The following is a 19,545-nucleotide window of genomic DNA, read 5'->3' as shown; positions in this document are numbered from 1 at the left end:
CACGGAATCAGACAAGACTACTACTGGCCAGGTATGGCAAATGACGTCAAAAAGAACGTGCAACAGTGTCATACATGTCAGATGGCAGGTAAACCTAACATCTCTATTCCCCAGGCTCCATTAAATCCCATCCAGGTTCCTGTGGAACCTTTCCACAGACTCATCATAGACTGTGTAAACTTTTACATTCCCCTGAAGGCTCTGAAAGAGAAAACTGGCAGCTCTAAGGTCTCTAGTTGTTTCGATTAGTTTAGATCCCACCACCTTCATAAAGCTTCAAAAAGCTAGCAGCACTTTTACCCCAGACATCAAGTGTCTCTGAGGCCATGGGGACAAAATTGTAGTGGTGTTCAAGATCACTGTATTTATGTGACATGGCTGCTCCTCGGTGATTGGCAGCTCCTCCTGCTTGTGTAGCTCTGAAGTCAACATAGGTGTTGGCTAAAGTTGAAACGCAACTGTAGTCCCACTTCAACTGTCTATTATTCTTCCAGGGGTTCACAGTGATTCCGTCTGGGCGACCGACAGGCTCATCAGAGTTGCGGGACATTAGGTAATGGGGCTCTCTCTCTGCTGGATATATATATATATATATATATATATATATATATATATATATATATATATATATATATATATATATATATATATATATATATATATATATATTGTGACGGTAACGCGTTGGTGTTCGGCTGTTCAAAGCTAGGGGTATGGCCTCGTCACATAGAATAAAAAAAAATAGAAAATCTGGAACTTCGTCTGTGGTAAGGTAAGGAGAAGACCCACAAAACACAAGTAAATTTTAACAATGCAATTTTAATTACGTTAGTAAAACAAAACATGAATAAAATGGACATACAAATTCGTATAATAAAATCAATCAATCAAAATAATAAGAATAATTAAATGACAAAATGAAAAGTTACGTTAAGACAAGTGAGCAATAACAAGCTGTGCAATATACAATAAAATGAGAGGTGCAGGAATATTGGCTTTAAGCTATCACCTCTCTTAGTACACGTAAGCCACAGCTCAGTCTACCAAGCAGACGTGTTAACCGTATGAAAGCACTGAATATTCTGAAGACTGAGGTCGTGGCGGCCCCAGACATCAAGTAGTATGGTGGGTGGAGTGCAGTTGCAGCCGGACCCGCAGCCAATCAGCGAGGAGCAGGCGACAAGACAGGTAGTTTGGCGGTTTGAGGTGGAGCAGGTGTTCCTGGCTGCATACGTTTTGCTCTCTGGCAAACCTTGGAGATGTTGTTGTCGTTGTTGAATATTTCTTCCATATTAGTTTTGTATAGATTTGTAGCGACGTATTTGGAGGGAAGAGCAGGCTCAATCTCTTGAAGGAGATTATCGTCACAACTCTCCCCCGAAGACTGCGGTTCTGGAAGAAGTACGTCGTTATATGGTGGAGTAATAGATGGAGTCGCTTCTACTTCATAAACTCTGGAGAGATCATGGGCTAAGATGTTGTCGGAATCTTGGTATAGCGTGTCTCCAGGTTGAATTTCTGCAGTTATCAAGCCCATAGTAGAAGACGTTGAGATGAGAAGTGGGCGTGCTGCAGGAGGTGTAGGGTGGTGTGGTCTGTGTTGATGGTAGACCAAGCACTTTTCAGGTGTGGAGTGAAGTGCTGGAGCTTCAGGATGATGAAGAGTAGCTCCTTGCCAATTGTTCCGTAGTTCCTTGTAGCAGTAGTCGCTGACAGGTGTATTCTCCTCGCCTCGTTGCTGCATCACGACACCAACGTCGGTACCACTGGCGTCGACATGGAGGATGAAGGGCTTATCTGACGAGGTGAGAGTGGAATTAGAATATGGCAAAGGAGCATGATTATTATCCTGAAAGTATTTGGGAAGATCATTAAGGATTTCGGAATTAGAAAGCGCTGACTCCTTGTCAGTGCTTTTGGGAGGAGAAGCTGGGAAGGTCTCACTGTGGATGTAGGGTTCTGTGAAGGTAGAACAGTTAATCAGGACAGTGGGAGGAGTACCATTATATTGCTTCAGGAGGTTGATGTGGCACAGCTGGGTCTTCCGCCGCCTATCTGGAGTCTCTATAACGTAGTTGTTGTTGTTTCTGCACTCTTTGACGCGGTAGGGTCCTGAAAACCTGTTTTGTAAAGGTGAACCTGGGATAGGGAAGTATGCTAGGACGAAGTCTCCCGGCTTAAATTTTCTTACTTTGCTGGTCTGGTCGTAATGAGTCTTCATCCTCTCTTGGGCTATCAATAGATTATCATGGGCAAAACGGTGGACTCTCTCTAGAATGTGTTGAAGGTTTTGAAGAAACTGGGGCACATTCTGATGCTCACTGAAGGTGGCATCTCGGAGAGAGTCTTTGAAAGCCTTAAGGGGAGTACGGCACTTACGGCCGTAGAGCATCTCATAAGGAGATACTCCTAGGGACTCATTGGGGAGACTTCTGTAAATACACATTATAAGGTCGATTTGCTTATCCCAATCCTTAGAGGTTTCACTACAAAACTTTTTCAAGAGTGCTTTGATAGTCTGATGACTACGTTCAAGAGAACCCTGTGAAGCAGGATGATAGGGGCTGGACAATACCTGTTTGATGTTGAACTCCTCCAGTGTCCTTTTGAAGAGATCACTGGTGAAGTTGGTACCACAGTCACTTTGAATCTCCCTGGGAAATCCGTATTGAGTGAAGATCTTCAATAGATGTTTTATAACCGTAGCAGCCGTTATGTTCTTCACTGGAACTGCTATGGGAAATCTGGTGGTAGGACACAGGATGGTTAAGATATAGGCGTTACCTGAACTGGTCCGAGGTAAAGGACCAACACAGTCTATTATGAGTCTGTGGAAAGGTTCCACAGGAACCTGTATGGGAATCAGTGGCGCTCTGGGAATGGAGATGTTCGGTTTGCCTGCCATCTGACATGTATGACACTGTTTTACGTACTGTTTGACGCTATTTACCATACCTGGCCAGTAGTAGTCTTGACGAATTCCATGGTAAGTCTTGTTGAAGCCGTAGTGGGAGAGTGCTCCGTGGGCCAGGTGTAGAATAGTGGGCCGCAGGCTGGTAGGAATCACAAGTTGTTCGATGTTGGCCCAATCGTCCTCCTCCTTCAGTTTACTGGGTCTATATCTGCGGTAGAGCAAGTCGTTCTCTAGGAAGAACCCAGGAATACTGTCGGGTTGAGTCTCAGCCTGGAAAAACAATGGTGTTAGAGTAAGATCTTCCCTCTGCAACTTACGGAACTCCAACTTGGTCAGATTCGGGGGTAGTTTCTGAGGGTCTTGAGGGACAGCGGTAGCAGTAGAGTCAGCTGGCTGTGGACGTGCGTCTTGTGCACGGGTGGTCACGAGAACCGGAGGAGAAACTTCATCACTCTCTTGAACCTCTGCTGGAACATACGCTAGAATAGGGTTACTTGGCACAGAGTTACACACCTGGGGTTTGTCCATGACAATCAGGTTGGTCGGTTGCAGGTCTTCTGCCAAGTCGTTGCCTAGGAGAAGTTGCACTCCAGGCATGGGAAAAGGCTTTTCCCTGACGGCGACTTGGACTTCTCCGTTCACGTAGGGACAATCCAGGTGGACTCTGGCGAGAGGGTATGGAGTGGTAGCAGTGAGGTCAGTGATGAAGACAGTTTCTCCGGTGTAGACGATGTTGGGCACAGCCGACTTCAAGATGATCGATTGAAGAGCCGCTGTGTCCCTCAAGATCTTCAATTTGAAACGTCCCTCCGGATTTGAACCGTTGGCAGAGACAGTTCCAGTATACAGGTGGTTACTGAAAAGAGAAAGATCATTAGCATTAACACCAACATTCATCACAGGCTTACCGGACTTAGGAGGAGTTGGTTTGGGTTTCTGTGGGTCAGTGGTTCCCTTGTATTGAGACTTACCACACTTGTCTATGGTATGTCCATAGAGTCTACAATACTTGCAGTACAATTGCGAGCCAGCTTGATCGGGGCTCACTTTCTCGTAACTGTACCACGACTTCTTACTGGAGGATGGTTCGGGTGTCAGCCGGTGGATGAGGCTGTAAGTGTCAGCCGACTTAGCACACTTCAGGTAGTCGGTTTCTTCTTTATCTGCTAAGTGGAGACGGACAGGAGGCGGCACACGCCTCAAGAATTCTTCAACTAGCATCAGGTTGACGAGTTCTGTAAAAGTAGAGACATGTGCTGCTTCCAGCCATTTCATGAAATATCTCCGTTTTGTGTTAGCAAACTCGAGGAAGGTAGTGGTACTTGCCTTCAGGTGGTCACGGAATTTCCTTCTATAACTTTCAGTAGAGAGGAGGTAGGCGTCCAACACTGCTTGTTTCAGAGTCTGGTAGTCATTCTCAGACGCCAAAGTACTGAGTGTGACTGCAGCTCTACCTGTAAGATGGACTCTGAGAAGTGTGGCCCATTGGTCGACAGGCCAACTGAGTTGATTAGCAAGGGTTTCAAAGGTGGTGAAAAACACATCAACTTCTGCTTCTACAAAGGATGGCATTAACTTACTTGCATGTGATATATTAAAACTGACGGGAAGATTGGCAGTAGCTTGCTGGCGTTGAGCGAGGTGTGAAGTTTCCAACGTGTATTCTCGTTGACGACACTCTAGACCCAGAGTTGCTTGTTGCTTGTCATGTTCGCGTTGCATCTCCAACTCGCGTTGTTTGGTTTCAAGCTGTACGCGTTCCCGCTCCTGGAGCATTGCAACCTCACGTTCCTGGAGGGCGAGTTCACGTTCCTTGAGGGCGATTTCTCGTTCGTGTTCTTCCTTCCTCAAGGCAGCCTCACGTTCTTGTTCTTCCCTTCGTATGGCAGCAGCTCAATCTTGTTGTTCGATGGCTTCCCTTTGCTGCTCTCGTTCAATCTTGGCCAGCTCTATTTTAAGTTTCATCGTTGCCAAATCAGTTTTATCTGCAATATAGTAAGTTTCATGAGTTTCAGAGTCTATCATACCTTGCTCTAAGAAATGATCCAGCAACAGGTTGTGTAGGTCATTTTTGTTGGCTTGGTAGGGAACTTCTAGGTGATACTCATGTGCAAGAGTTTTTACTTCAGTTCTCTTGGCACGACTTAAAGTCCCTATTTCACCTGCTGGATCTGCACGGAAAGCTTGGAGACGAAACATGGTGAAATTAGCAAATAAATGTAACACGAATATTCAGTTATAGTGAATGTCAGAAACAGGACAACGTGGCAACTGATACCTATCCTGTGGGATCTTTAACAATTAAAGTTAAGTATAAGATGTTAAATGATTAATTTAAATCAAGGGCGCAGGAAATCTTGTACCCGGTACTCATGTAAGAGGATAAGGGCAAGAAAATCCTACTAACAAATGAAACAGAGTTTCGAAAACAAATGAAACAGTTAATTGCCTCAAAAGTAAAATTGGTAGTCCAAGGATGTAGGCATACCTTGCCGAGTCTCTATAGGACATAAAGCAAGTTTTTCCTACTGAAATTAATATGACACTTACAGAATTAGCGAACTTTTGTGCTCTGAAAAAGTAAGCTAATTCCCTACCGTTGTATGTATCATCATCTCTGACTGACGTGTAGGGGTGCGAGGTGTCAACTGGTGACGAGAACTGCTGCTGAGGTCCCAATTCAGCAACTAAAGTTCGAGCTAGAGGAACTATGGCCCTCTTTGTCCTCCTACAGTCAGATTGCAGAAGATTGGGTGCACTTGACCCGGGGCAGACCACAGTACCAGGGTACCAATATGATGATTGTCAAAAATGAGAAATATCCAAGGGACAAAGATGGTAAACACGAGTAATAACACGGAGGGAGAGATGACCAATTAAGAGTATGACTGAGGCCTACAGTCACCACGTAATCCAAAGTTGTCTCACCTTCACCATATGTTACTCTCGTAATGCACAATACACCGCACCATATAAAAAATGAAATTGAATATGAAAAATAGTAAAAGCTACGTTAACAAAGTTAAATACGCTTACCATTAATTACCACTTGGCACCAGTACCTGAGTGAAGATCTCCCGGACAGGCCCCCATATAATATGTGACGGTAACGCGTTGGTGTTCGGCTGTTCAAAGCTAGGGGTATGGCCTCGTCACATTGAATAAAAAAAATAGAAAATCTGGAACTTTGTCTGTGGTAAGGTAAGGAGAAGACACACAAAACACAAGTAAATTTTAACAATGCAATTTTAATTACGTTAGTAAAACAAAACATGAATAAAATGGACATACAAATTCGTATAATAAAATCAATCAATCAAAATAATAAGAATAATTAAATGACAAAATGAAAAGTTACGTTAAGACAAGTGAGCAATAACAAGCTGTGCAATATACAATAAAATGAGAGGTGCAGGAATATTGGCTTTAAGCTATCACCTCTCTTAGTACACGTAAGCCACAGCTCAGTCTACCAAGCAGACATGTCAACCGTATGAAAGCACTGAATATTCTGAAGACTGAGGTCGTGGCGGCCCCAGACATCAAGTAGTATGGTGGGTGGAGTGCAGTTGCAGCCGGACCCGCAGCCAATCAGCGAGGAGCAGGCGACAAGACAGGTAGTTTGGCGGTTTGAGGTGGAGCAGGTGTTCCTGGCTGCATACGTTTTGCTCTCTGGCAAACCTTGGAGATGTTGTTGTCGTTGTTGAATATTTCTTCCATATTAGTTTTGTATAGATTTGTAGCGACGTATTTGGAGGGAAGAGCAGGCTCAATCTCTTGAAGGAGATTATCGTCACAATATATATATATATATATATATATATATATATATATATATATATATATATATATATATATATATATATATATATATGTATATATATATATATATATATATATATATATATATATATATATATATATATATATATATATATAACTGAAAACTCACACCCCAGAAGTGAATCGAACCCATACTGCAAGGAGCAACGCAACTGGTATCTACAGGACGCCTTAATCCGCTTGAACATCATGACCGGACATAAGAAAGTGATAGCCGAAGCTATTTGAACCACTTCCTCGCCGGCACTCGGATGGTAATCTTGGGCATAGCATTTTATCAAACCACCTCATTCTTTGGGGCACACGTGAGGAACACAAATGCAAACAAGCCTGAATGGTCCCCAGGACTATATGCAACTGAAAACTCACACCCCAGAAGTGACTCGAACCCCTACTGCCAGGAGCAACGCTACTGGTATTTACAGGACGCCTTAATCCACTTGACCATCACGACCAGACATAAGGAAGTGATAGCTGAAGCTATTTGAATACTTCAACGGTACTAACCAAAATCTTATAAAAAACTCAAATATTAAATAAAATTAAATACCAAAAAATGTATTATATATCCTAAATAAGAGATTATATTAATGTACAATGTTAAGACTTGAAATAAGTAAGAAAGGGCAAAGACATGGTAAACTAAACAAAATTAAACTACCAAAATAAACTAAAAATCAAATTACAGGGCCTACTGTGCACTATACAGTGTACAATTGAACAGCTGAAAGGTTGCTATTTAACAGAGGCCGCAGCTCCTTTATATATAAGGATTCCATTACTCTCAAATCTGACTACCCATTCATACAAGTGTCCAGAATTTTAAAATCAGATTCCAGCAGAGAATGATTAAACTCATAACAATGGTTTCTAATCTCCGAAAATGCTGGTTGTCATATTGAGAAATTTAGAGAGTATCTTAATGCACAACATAGTAATACACAGTTTACTGCGGAGTGTGAAGTTGATAATTCATTGTCGTTTCTTGATGTAAAAGTGAATAACCTCAATGGGTTCAACACTAATGTTTTTAGGAAACCAACCTTTACTGGTTTAGGTTTAAATTTTAATTCCTTTGTTCCTGATATTTTTAAGAAAAATGCAATTAACACTCTACTGAATAGGGCCTTAGTTTTATGTTCTAATTGGAATAACTTTGATCAGGAAATTAATTTTCTTGTGAAATTTTTTTCAAATAATGGTTATCCTTTGCATATGGTTTATACCTTTATAAGGAATTTCTTAAATAAGAAGTTTCACCCATCGTGTAGGATTACTACAGTAGAAAGGGATCTTAAATATATTAAATTACCATTTTATGGCAGTATTAGCTTTTCTGTAAGGAGTCGTTTGAGGAGACTGTTGCAGCAGTGTTATCCTCAAGTAGACTTTAGATTTATTTTTACAACACAAATACCATAGGCTCTTATTTTAAATTTAAAGATAAAGTGCCTACCCCCTTGTGCTCAAATGTCGTATATATGTATAATTGTTCCAGCTGTAGTGCTGGATATATCGGGAGTTCCATTCGGAACTTTAAGATTAGGATACTTGAGCACCGGGGATTATCTTTTAGGACTGGATTACCATTGTCTAAACCAGCATTTTCGGAGATTAGAAACCATTGTTATGAGTTTGATCATTCTCTGCTGGAATCTGATTTTAAAATTCTGGACACTTGTATGAATGGCCAGTCAGATTTGAGAGTAATGGAATCCTTATATATAAGGAGCTGCGGCCTCTGTTAAATAGCAACCTTTCAGCTGTTCAATTGTACACTGTATAGTGCACAGTAGGCCCTGTAATTTGATTTTTAGTTTATTTTGGTAGTTTAATTTTGTTTAGTTTACCATGTCTTTGCCCTTTCTTACTTATTTCAAGTCTTAACATTGTACATTAATATAATCTCTTATTTAGGATATATAATACATTTTTTGGTATTTAATTTTATTTAATATTTGAGTTTTTTATAAGATTTTGGTTAGTACTTTATAATTGTCGTTTATTTTGTTTGTATTTTACATACATTTTTTGTAGATTTGTTGTCATTATATTATTATTTGTTATAGTGTTTAGTATCTATGTGTTAGGTATCAAGTTTCACTTTTGATCACTTCACGTAAGTTTAATAGAATGGTTTGTTTTAGTAGTTATAAATTTCAACTTGTAGTTTAATGATTTTAAATTAGTTTTAATATATGTGACAGTTAATATGTTTTATTTGTATTGATCACTTTAAGTGCGCTTAAGTGTTTTGTTTTTTAAGCATTTTCCTTTCTTTGATAGGTAATTATATTCAATATGAGTTCTTTGTTTACCAGCTATTTGATTGTGATTTCTGTTTTTTCTTTTAGATCTGATGATGAATACGAGAAGTATTCGAAACGTTATGCATTTTAAAGTAAAGATTCTGATACAAGATGTTCAGTTTATCCCTGGTTTTCCTAAAACCAGGGATAAAGGGATGGTAATTGAAGAATCAGTTCTATAAAATTCATTTTTATTTCTAGTCTGACGTGACACTTGAACGCTTTTCATATTAACTTATTACATTTTCAAAGTCTTTAGTTTGCACACACCCAACTATAACCTGCAAACACTAAACAGATTTCTTACTATGCTATAATTCAAACGGCTTTTCATTTTATATACCTGCATTTGGGAGAGGTGATTTGATACAACAGTTTTGGATGAGGTGAAAACAATCTTTCAACACAAGATAGAACACGAAACAATGGGTATAATATTGGGTATATTAAGGGAAGAATGGAAGTAAATGCAAAGGGCCTATTGGCCCATATATCATGATGCTTTTATATTGGTGCGGAGTCTTGAAGTTTGTAGAATATAGTTGTGAATTTATTGGCTGTTGATTGCTGGTGTTGACTTCTTAATGCGTAGTGCCTCGCAGATATCAAGCGGCCTGCTATCACTGTATCTATCGATGATTTCTGTGTTTTTTGTTAAGACTTCTCTGGTGATGGTCTGGTTGTGGGAAGAGATTATATGTTCCTTAATGGAGCCCTGTTGCTTATGCATCATTAATCGCCTGGAAAGAGATGTTGTTGTCTTGCCTATATACTGAGTTCTTTGAGGCTTACAGTCCCCAAGTGGGTATTTGAAGGCATAGACGACATTGGTCTCTTTCAAAGCGTCCTGCTTTGTGTCTGGAGAGTTTCTCATGAGTAGGTTGGCAGTTTTCTTCGTTTTATAGTAAATTGTATTTTCTGATTTTTGTCTGTAGGAATAATGTTTCTATTAACAATATCTTTCAGGACCCTTTCCTCCGTTTTATGAGCTGTGGAAAAGAAGTTCCTGTAAAATAGTCTAATAGAGGGTACAGGTGTTGTGTTTGTTGTCTCTTCAGAGGTTGCATGGCGTTTCACCTTCCTTCTTATGATGTCTTCAACGAAACCATTGGAGAAGCCGTTGTTGACTAGGCCCTGCCTTACCCTACAGAGTTCTTCATCGACTTGCTTCCATCCTGAGCTGTGGCTGAGAGCACGGTCGACATAAGCATTCACAACACTCCTCCAGTACCTATCTGGGCAGTCACTGTTGGCATTGAGGCACATTCCTATGTTGGTTTCCTTAATATAGACTGCAGTGTTGAAACCTCTGCTCCATTCCATGACTGTTACATCTAGAAAGGGCGGCTTCCCATCCTTCTCCATCTCGTAAATGAAACGCAACACAGAATTCCGCTCAAATGCCTCCTTCAGCTCCTGCCGATGTCTGACATCAGGTACCTGTGTAAAAATGTTGTCAACATTCCTGCAGTATATGGCCAGTTTCAAGTTCATGTCGACTAAGACTTTTTGTTTGATGGTACCCATGTAGAAGTTCGCAAACAAGACCCCTAGGGGATAATCCATGGCGACTCCATCTACTTGCTTACACATGTGCCCATCCGGGCTCAAGAAGGGTGCTTCTTTAATACAAGCTTGGAGTAGTTCCCTTAGAATGTTTTCTGGTATGTCAAGAGGAGTACAGGCCGGATCACGATACACTCTGTCCGCTATCATCCCGATTGTTTCATCCACAGGTACGTTGGTAAACAGTGATTTTACGTCCAACGAGGCTCTTATTCCTGAGGCTCTTGTTCCCCGAAGTCAACAAATTCCTTTGGAGACTTCAGGCTGAAGGTGCAAAGGACATAAGGAGTCAGCAAGCCGTTGAGTCGCTTCGCCAGTCTGTACGTAGGTGTGGGTATCTGGCTGATGATTGGCCGAAGTGGGTTTCCAGGCTTGTGTGTCTTGACATTTCCATACGCGTATCCAGGTGTGTATTCCCTAATAATCTTTGGCAGGTGGAGTCCGGATTTCTTGGCGTTCATAGTTTCGATCAATTTGTTGACCTTTGCTTTCAATTCGGCTGTAGTGTCCTTCGTTACCCTTTGGAATTTAGTTTGGTCAGAGAGTATGAGGTTCATTTTCGCCAGATATTCGTCTTTTTTAAGAATTACGTATATTGGCGACTTGTCACCTCTCCTGACGACTATCTCCTTGTTCTCACGAAGGCTCTTAACTGCCGCTTTGAGCTCGGGGGACAGTATGGTGCTTCTGTAGTTGCCTCGATTCTTTCCTCCTTCTGCGATAAGTTCTGCTTGTAAGGTGTCCTTGGTGGTGACCTTCTTTTGTGTCTCTGTTTCGAATATGTCGTCCAACAGGATTTCCAACTCCACTTTCCGGGCCATCTCACTTGGTCTCGACATAACGTGACAGTTTATACCCAGATTTAGGAGAGTGACTTGGTCCTCAGTGAGGTTGATTCCTGCAAGTTTCAGGAAGCCGTCTCTCGGTCGTGAAATTGCCATAGGTCCTCCATATAATGTTGTTAGTTTCTTGATTATCCTGGTTTCGGTGCTGAGGTGATGTCGATCTGTGAGGAAGTCGAGGTGTTGCTCAATGCGAGTACGGAGACTTTCGTCGATGTTGCTGTTTCTCCATTGGTTTATAGCATGTAGTAGTTGCATTTTGTTGTGTTTGATTTAATTTTCTGCCTTGTGTATCTGATTTCGAATCAGATCTTGGCGATATTTTATCTAGAAGGTTTGATTCCTTGCTGCTGGGTAATGCGATTTAATATTAGTATATTTTGCTAGCAGTTTTTCCGGTAGACATATATTATTAAATATGGCCGAAAAAGTAAGATTAATAATTCTAACACGAATTTTCTCAATATTTCTTATGTTTCTTTTCACTGTCGATGGTAATTGAAAAATCAGTTCTCCAAAATTAATTTTTATTTCTAGTCTATAGACGCATCAAAAAATATGGGCCAATAGGCCCTTTGCATTTTACTTCCATTCTTCCCTTTAACTTACCCAATATTATACCCATTGTTTCGTGTTCTATCTTGTGTTGAAAGTTTGTCTTCACCTCATCCAAAACTGTTGTAACATATCACCTCACCCAAATGCAGGTATATAAAATGAAAAGCCGTTTGAATTATAGCCACGGGAGAAATCTCCCGTCACGAAGGGTGGAGTCGCACCTCCACAGATCTCCAGTATCATCTATTGATACTGGAAATGGCTCAAAAGGGCCACCACTTATGGGCTATTCATGCCCAAGCCACCTTTTGGGTGACTTAATCTTCTCTCTCTCTCTCTCTCTCTCTCTCGAATTATAGCATAGTAAGAAATCTGTTCAGTGTTTGCAGGTTATAGTTGTGTGTGTGTAAACTAAAGTCTTTAATTAAAAATGTAATAAGTTATTACAAAACGAGTTCAAGTGTCGCGTCAGACTAGAAATAAAAATGAATTTTGGAGAACTGATTTTTCAATTACCACATACAGTGAAAAGAAACATAAGAAATATTGAGAAAATTCGTGATAGAATTATTAATCTTACTTCTTTGGTCATATTTATATATATATATATATATATATATATATATATATATAATAAATATATATATATATATATAAATAAATATATATATATATATAAATATATAAATACATATATATATATATATATATATATATAAATATATATATATATATATATATATATATATATATATATATATATATATATATATATATATTTAATGTGTGTATATTTATCTAGCTTTATTTGAAATTGTTATTACATAAAAAAATTTACAATAATGATAACATGCAAGGTACAAAGCTACTTGTCAGAAATTGTATAGCTCCACCATCTCTTCATATGATGGGCAGGAACTATGGATGCAGTGAGCATTTCCTCTCTGAATTTCCACACTAAGGGGTCATAATACGAAAAAATTCGGTGGAAATTGTAAAATTATGAACTTTTTAAAAAAATACTACGTAGTTCTGGCAACACTGTCGTGAAAACCGAATAATTTTACGGTACAAATTGATGTATTTATTGTATATTTGCTGTCGTAATTGTGCAGAATCTGGTGCCCTGCGGCTCGGGCGCAAAGAAGGTATTGCGTCGTATGTTCTAAATGTCAATTTTTTCTGTAATACGTCGTAAATAACGTCGTATATATATATATATATATATATATATATATATATATATATATATATATATATATATAACTGAAAACTCACACCCCAGAAGTGACTCGAACCCATACTCCCAGGAGCAACGCAACTGGTATGTACAAGACGCCTTAATCCACTTGACCATCACGACCGGACATAATGAGGTGATAGCCGAAGCTATCAGTTGCATATTGTCCTGGGGACCATTCAGGCTTGTTCGCATTTGTGTTCCTCACGTGTGCCCCAAAGAATGAGGTGATTTGGTAAAATGCTATGCCCGAAGCTTTCAGTTGAATATTGTCCTGGGGATCATTCAGGCTTGTTCGCATTTGTGTTCCTCACGTGTGCCCCAAAGAATGAGGTGATTTGGTAAAATGCTATGCCCAAGATTACCATCCGAGTGCCGGCGGTGGGGTGGTTCAAATAGCTTCGGCTATCACCTCATTATGTCCGGTCGTGATGGTCAAGTGGATTAAGGCGTCTTGTACATACCAGTTGCGTTGCTCCTGGGAGTATGGGTTCGAGTCACTTCTGGGGTGTGAGTTTTCAGTTATATATATATATATATATATATATATATATATATATATATATATATATATATATATATATATATATATATTTATATATATATTTATATATATATTTATATATATATTTATATATATATATATATATATATAAATATATATATATAAATATATATATAAATATATATTGTGACGATAATCTCCTTCAAGAGATTGAGCCTGCTCTTCCCTCCAAAAATACGTCGCAACAAATATATATATCTACTATGGAAGAAATGTCCAACAACGACAACAACACCAGCAAGGTTTGCCAGAGCGCAAAACGTATGCAACCAAGAACACCTGCTCAGACTCAAACCGCCAAACTACCTGTCTTGCTGCCGGCTCCTCTGATTGGTCGCCGGTCGGGCTGCAACTGCACTCCACCCCCCCATACTACTTGATGTCTGGGGCCGCCAAGACCTCAGTCCTCAGAATATTCAGTGCTTTCACAGTTAACACTTCTCCCTGCTAGACGTAAGCTTTGGCGTACGTGTACTGAGAGAGGTGATAGCTTAAAGCCAATATTCCAGCACCTCTCATTTACTTGTATATTGCACTTCTTGTTATTTTGTCTTAACGTAACTTTTCATTGTGTCATTTAATTATTCTTATTATTTTGATTGATTGATTTTATTATACGAATTTGTTTGTCCATTTTATTCATGTTTGTTTATTTAACGTAATTAAAATTCCATTGTTAAAATTTACTTGTGTTTTGTGTGTCTTCTCCTTACCTTACCACAGACGAAGTTCCAGATTTTCTATTTTTTTTTAATACTATGTGACGAGGCCATACCCCTAGCTTTGAACAGCCGAACACCAACGCGTTACCGTCACATATTATATGGGGGCCTGTCCTAGGAGCTTCACTCAGGTACTGGTGCCAAGTGGTAATTTATGGTAAGCGTATTTAACTTTGTTAACGTAGCTTTTACTATTTTTCATATTCAATTTCATTTTTTATATGGTGCGGTGTATTGTGCATTACGAGAGTAACATATGGTGAAGGTGAGACAACTTTGGATTACGTGGTGACTGTAGGCCGCAGTCATACTCTTAATTGGTCATCTCTCCCTCCATGTTATTACTCGTGTTTACCATCTTTGTCCCTTGGATATTTCTCATTTTAGACAGATCATCATATTGGTACCCTGGTACTGTGGTCTGCCCCGGGTCAAGAGTACCCAATCTTCTGCAATCTGACTGTAGGAGGACAAAGTGGGCCATAGTTCCTCTAGCTCGAACTTTAGTTGCTGAATTGGGACCTCGGCAGCAGTTCTCGTCACCAGTTGACACCTCGCACCCCTACACGTCAGTCAGAGATGATGATACATACAACGGTAGGGAATTAGCTTACTTTTTCAGAGCACAAAAGTTCGCTAATTCTGGAAGAATCATATTAAATTCAGTAGGAAAAACTTGCTTTATGTCCTATAGAGACTTGGCAAGGTATGCCTACATCCTTGGACTACCAATTTTACTTTTGAGGCAATTAACTGTTTCATTTGTTTTCGAAACTCTGTTTCATTTGTTAGTAGGATTTTCTTGCCCTTATCCTCTTACATGAGTACCGGGTACAAGATTTCCTGCGCCCTTGATTTAATTTAATCATTTAACATCTTTTACTTAACTTTAATTGTTAAAGATCTCACAGGATAGGTATCAGTTGCCACGTTGTCCTGTTTCTGACATTCACTATTGAATATTCGTGTACCTTTATTTGCTAATTTCACCATGTTTCGTCTCCAAGCTTTCCGTGCAAATCCAGCAGGTGAAATATTGACTTTAAGTCGTGCCAAGAGGACTGAATTACAAACTCTTGCACATGAGTATCAACTAGAAGTTCCCTACCAAGCCAACAAAAATGACCTACACAACCTGTTGCTGGATTACTATTTAGAGCAAGGTAAGATCGACTCTGAAACTCATGAAACTTACTATATTGCAGATAAAACTGACTTGGCAACGATGAAACTTAAACTAGAGCTGGCCAAGATTGAACGTGAGCAGCAAAGAGAAGCAGCTGCCATACGAAGGGAAGAACAAGAACGTGAGGCTGCCTTAAGAAGGGAAGAAATCACCCTCAGGGAACGTGAAACTGCCTTGAGGAAGGAAGAACAAGAACGAGAAATCACCCTCAGGGAACATGAAGATACCTTGAGGAGAGAAGAACACGAACGTGAGGTCGCATTACTCCGTGAACGTGAACGAGTACAGCTTGAAACCAAACAACGCGAGTTGGAGATGCAACGCGAACATGACAAGCAACAAGCGACTCTGGCTCTTGAGTGTCGTCAACGCGAAATCGCCTTGGAAACTTCACACTTCACTCAACGCCAGCAAGCTACTGCCAATCTTCCCGTCAGTTTTAATATATCACATGCAAGTAAGTTAATGCCATCCTTTGTAGAAGCAGAAGTTGATGTGTTCTTTACCACCTTTGAAACCCTTGCTAATCAACTCAGTTGGCCTGTCGACCAATGGGCCACACTTCTCAGAGTCCTTCTTACAGGTAGAGCTGCAGTCACACTCAGTACTTTGGCGTCTGAGAATGACTACCACACTCTGAAACAAGCAGTGTTGGACGCCTACCTACTTTCCACCGAAAGTTATAGAAGGAAATTCCGTGACCACCTGAAGGCAAGTACCACTACCTTCCTCGAGTTTGCTAACACAAAACGGAGATATTTCATGAAATGGCTGGAAGCAGCACATGTCTCTACTTTTGCAGAACTCGTCAACCTGATGCTTGTTGAAGAATTCTTGAGACGTGTGCCGCCTCCTGTCCGCCTCTACTTAGCAGATAAAGAAGAAACCGACTACCTGAAGTGTGCTAAGTCGGCTGACACTTACAGCCTCATCCACCGGCTGACACCCGAACCATCCTCCAATAAGAAGTCGTGGTACAGTTACGAGAAAGTGAGCCCCGATCAAGCTGGTTCGCAACTCTACTGCAAGTATTGTAGACTCTATGGACATACCATAGACAAGTGTGGTAAGTCTCAATACAAGGGAACCACTGACCAACAAAAACCCAAACCAACTCCTCCTAAGTCCGGTAAGCCTGTGATGAATGTTGGTGTTAATGTTAATGATCTTTCTCTTTTCAGTAACCACCTGTATACTGGAACTGTCTCTGCCAACGGTTCAAATCCGGAGGGACGTTTCAAATTGAAGATCTTGAGGGACACAGCGGCTCTACAATCGATCATCTTGAAGTCGGCTGTGCCCAACATCACCTACACCGGAGAAACTGTCTTCATCACTGACCTCACTGCTACCACTCCATACCCTCTCGCCAGAGTCCACCTGGATTGTCCCTACGTGAACGGGGAAGTCCAAGTCGCCGTCAGGGAAAAGCCTTTTCCCATGCCTGGAGTGCAACTTCTCCTAGGCAACGACTTGGCAGAAGACCTGCAACCGACCAACCTGATCGTCATGGACAAACCCCAGGTGTGTAACTCTGTGCCAAGTAACCCTATTCTAGAGTATGTTCCAGCAGAGGTTCAAGAGAGTGATGAAGTTTCTCCTCCGGTTCTCGTGACCACCCGTGCACAAGCCGCACGTCCACAGCCAGCTGACTCTACTGCTACCGCTGTCCCTCAAGACCCTCAGAAACTCCCCCCGCATTTGACCAAGTTGGAGTTCCGTAAGTTGCAGAGGGAAGATCTTACTTTAACACCATTGTTTTTCCAGGCTGAGACTCCTGGGTTCTTCCTAGAGAACGACTTGCTCTACCGCAGATATAGACCCAGTAAACTGAAGGAGGAGGACGATTGGGCCAACAACGAACAACTTGTGATTCCTACCAGCCTGCGGCCCACTATTCTACACCTGGCCCACGGAGCGCTCTCCCACTACGGCTTCAACAAGACTTACCATGGAATTCGTCAAGACTACTACTGGCCAGGTATGGTAAATAACGTCAAACAGTACGTAAAACAGTGTCATACATGTCAGATGGCAGGCAAACCGAACATCTCCATTCCCAGAGCGCCACTGATTCCCATACAGGTGCCTGCGGAACCTTTCCACAGACTCATAATAGACTGTGTTGGTCCTTTACCTCGGACCAGTTCAGGTAACGCCTACATCCTAACCATCCTGTGTCCTACCACCAGATTTCCCATAGCAGTTCCAGTGAAGAACATCACGGCTGCTACGGTTATAAAACATCTATTGAAGATCTTCACTCAATACGGATTTCCCAGGGAGATTCAGAGCGACTGTGGTACCAACTTCACCAGTGATCTCTTCAAAAGGACACTGGAGGAGTTCAACATCAAACAGGTATTGTCCAGCCCCTATCATCCTGCTTCACAGGGTTCTCTTGAACGTAGTCATCAGACAATCAAAGCACTCTTGAAAAAGTTTTGTAGTGAAACCTCGAAGGATTGGGATAAGCAGATTGACCTTATAATGTGTATTTACAGAAGTCTCCCAAATGAGTCACTAGGAGTATCTCCTTATGAGATGCTCTACGGCCGTAAGTGCCGTACTCCCCTTAAGGCTTTCAAAGACTCTCTCCGAGATGCCACCTTCAGTGAGCATCAGAATGTGCCCCAGTTTCTTCAAAACCTTCAACACATTCTAGAGAGAGTCCACCGTTTTGCCCATGATAATCTATTGAAAGCCCAGGAGAGAATGAAGACTCATTACGACCAGACCAGCAAAGTAAGAAAATTCAAGCCGGAAGACTTCGTCCTTGCGTACTTCCCTATCCCAGGTTCACCTTTACAAAACAGGTTTTCAGGACCCTACTGCGTCAAAGAGTGCAGGAATAATAACAACTACGTAATAGAGACTCCAGATAGGCGGCGGAAGACCCAGCTGTGCCACGTCAACCTCCTGAAGCAATATAATGGTACTCCTCCCACTGTCCTAATTAACTGTTCTACCTTCACAGAACCCTACATCCACAGTGAGACCTTCCCAGCTTCTCCTCCCGAAAGCACTGACAAGGAGTCAGCGCTTTCTAATTCCGAAATCCTTAATGATCTTCCCAAATGCTTTCAGGATAATAATCGTGCTCCTTTGCCCTATTCTAATTCCACTCTCACCTCGTCAGATAAGCCCTTCATCCTCCATGTCGACGCCCGTGGTATCGACGTTGGTGGTGTCGTGATGCAGCAACGAGGCGAGGAGAATACACCTGTCAGCGACTACTGCTACAAGGAACTACGGAACAATTGGCAAGGAGCTACTCTTCATCATCCTGAAGCTCCAGCACTTCACTCCACACCTGAAAAGTGCTCGGTCCACCATCAACACGGACCACACCACCCTACACCTCCTGCAGCACGCCCACTTCTCATCTCAACGTCTTCTACTATGGGCTTGCTAACTGCAGAAATTCAACCTGGAGACACGCTATACCAAGATTCCGACAACATCTTAGCCAATGATCTCTCCAGAGTTTATGAAGTAGAAGCGACTCCATCTATTATTCCACCACATAACAACGTACTTCTTCCAGAACCGCAGGCTTCGGGGGAGAGTTGTGACGATAATCTCCTTCAAGAGATTGAGCCTGCTCTTCCCTCCAAAAATACGTCGCAACAAATATATATATCTACTATGGAAGAAATGTCCAACAACGACAACAACACCAGCAAGGTTTGCCAGAGCGCAAAACGTATGCAGCCAAGAACACCTGCTCAGACTCAAACCGCCAAACTACCTGTCTTGCTGCCGGCTCCTCTGATTGGTCGCCGGTCGGGCTGCAACTG

The 19,545-nt window shown here is 41.3% G+C and overlaps 1 protein-coding gene across 1 annotated transcript in view; it reads left to right on the top strand.

Moving 5' to 3' along the window:
• Positions 1–19,545, top strand: part of LOC138371140 (chemotaxis regulatory protein ChePep-like) — a 44,664-nt gene that overhangs the window by 13,269 nt on the left and 11,850 nt on the right. The gene's annotated exons all lie outside the window — the stretch shown is intronic.

This window comes from Procambarus clarkii, chromosome 35 (genome assembly GCF_040958095.1).
Source record: "Procambarus clarkii isolate CNS0578487 chromosome 35, FALCON_Pclarkii_2.0, whole genome shotgun sequence".
Classification (NCBI taxonomy): Eukaryota; Metazoa; Arthropoda; class Malacostraca; order Decapoda; family Cambaridae; genus Procambarus; species Procambarus clarkii.
The sequence above is the reverse complement of the archived record's forward strand: the minus strand, read 5'-3'. Positions and strand labels throughout refer to the sequence as shown.